Source organism: Silene latifolia, chromosome Y (assembly GCF_048544455.1).
Source record: "Silene latifolia isolate original U9 population chromosome Y, ASM4854445v1, whole genome shotgun sequence".
In the NCBI taxonomy this organism is placed as follows: Eukaryota; Viridiplantae; Streptophyta; class Magnoliopsida; order Caryophyllales; family Caryophyllaceae; genus Silene; species Silene latifolia.
In genome coordinates, this window is record NC_133538.1 from 17,805,414 (window position 1) to 17,807,635 (window position 2,222).

General features: G+C 41.4%; 1 non-coding gene across 1 annotated transcript; it reads left to right on the plus strand.

Moving 5' to 3' along the window:
* Positions 1 to 409: 409 nt before the first annotated feature.
* Positions 410 to 515, plus strand: LOC141636224 (small nucleolar RNA R71). The gene has a single exon (XR_012540850.1). It is a non-coding gene; the product is annotated as a small nucleolar RNA R71 (small nucleolar RNA).
* Positions 516 to 2,222: the final 1,707 nt, after the last annotated feature.

The window sequence follows — 2,222 nt, forward strand, 5'->3', positions numbered from 1 at the left end:
CCCTCCTTGCCTGTATTGTTGAAAAGCAAGGACCTGTTCTTTCTCCGTGAGACGGTCAATAGCAGTATGACCGTCATCACCTCCACATCTCTCATAAATGACAGTTTCCTGTCTGGTCAGCAAATGAACCGTCTGTGGCTCCCCAACATTTTGCAGCTCAAAGTTATCAAACCTAGCATTCATGGCTTCCAGCTGAGCCACAACTGCCTTGTCAAATGAATGGATTGCTTAAATACCATCCCGTGGGTTCTCATATTCATCACAATGGGTCGCCATCTCCTCTATAATGGTCCATCCCTTGTCATCATCCGTATAATTTTGAAATCTTCTGTTAGATGAGGCGTCTAGTATAGCTCTGTGGTCATCGTACAACCCATTGTAGAACTGATTGGACAGAAACCACGGATCAAAACCATGGTGAGGAAGAGACCTCACCAACCTCTTGAACTGACACCATGCTTCATAGAAAGTCTCATCAGGTGCCTGCTTGAACCTAGTAATCTTTGCCCTCAGCTGATTAGTGCGCTGAGGAGGGAAGTATCTTTTATAGACGGCGAGCGCGAGAGTTTCCCAGTTGGTGATACCAGCAGCTGCACGGTCCAAATCGGTCAACCACTCATGGGCTGAGTCTGTCAAAGAGAAAGGAAAGAGCACCTCCTTAATCTTGTCTTGAGTTACTCCCTTTGTAGCAGAAATAGTAGAGCAGTAGTCTGTAAAGACCTCCATGTGCTTCCTTGGGTCTTCACCCGCCACACCCCTAAACAAGTTTCTCTCCACCAGATTAATGTAGGATGGACGGATATCAAAGGTGTTGCCGTCCTCAGTCTGGAGGTTGAAACCTTTAGGAATAGAGGATGTTGTAGGCTCCGAGTGACTTGCAATATTCGGAATCTTTACTGGTTGGTCGGCAGAAATGAGATTATCTTCTACTAAAGATTGATCTTCTACAAATAGAAAATGTTGTAGCTTGGGCTCGAAAGTACTCAAGTCTTCCTTTCGAAGTTCTCTTTGCAGACGGAGTCTATGCCTAAACAGTCTCTCTAGCTCAGAATCAGCTGAAACTAACTCCGATCTGTTCGACCTGGGCATACACAACACTGAAAAAGATAAATGAGAACTGTCTCAAGGAATAAAAATTCCTTGAGACGGATAAAAATAAATGAAAACAAGAACAGATAGGGCTATTGCCGCCCCGGCAACGGCGCCAAAATTTGACAGGCTAGTCGTATACCTACCAAAAATAACCAACTGGCACTAACGAATATAGCTAGGGAAGTCTGGTTGATCTCCACAGGGAGGAAAGGTATCTGTTAAAGGTCCGTCTATTTGGTCACAAAATAGGGGTTTGAAATTGGTTTTGCAAACTATAAAGTCTTAAAGGAAAGAGTAGTAAAGAAAGAGCAGTAAAAAGGCAGAAAAAATGAATAAGATGATCAATAAAGAGGGAACATGTCGGGCTTTCGGTTCACCATGGTAGTCTAATGACTCAAGTGCAAATAGTCTAGATAATTTACTGTGAGACGGATGTTGAAAGGTCCTTCCGGACCACTTTCTATCCTAGATTTCCACTAACTTAACTTCCGTCCTCATTAGGGTAGTCTACTGTTCATAGCAGGTCTATTTAGTCCAATCTTCCGATCCAGGAATAAATTTAACCAGATTAAAGGGTAACTTAGAAGCGTGAACTCAACTAAGTCGGTATTATAATTAAATTGCCATGGGTACAGATTCTCACAAATAGTTACTTTTGCTCTAAAGTTCCCGTCTCCTCAAAATGCATGCAAAATAGGACGAAAGGGGTACGATTCCACTACTTTCAGGTTCATTCCTATAAAACAGACCAAACGAACCAAAGTAGCCATTTCAGGGCATAATGCAATATAAAACGGTATAAGAGTACATAGAAATACGTGCAAAAGTAGGCTAAAAAGACTATATAAAATGCATGTATCATTTGATCTGAAAATTTTGGCAAGCTACTTAAAATTTCTAAGATTTAGAGCCGTCTAAACTGGTGTCATTTGTGACCAGTTTCATGTAGGATTGTGAGTAGTTACTCCTTGTATAACATGTTCATTAATTTGCACATATATGAAATTCAATTGCTTTTTGGCTACATACATTCGGGTTAGTGGTTGGTGTCACATGCAGGGAGGTGCTTACATTTCCCTTTTCTTTCTTTTTTACCCATTTAACTCCACATTAGCCAAATTTGTCTGTTG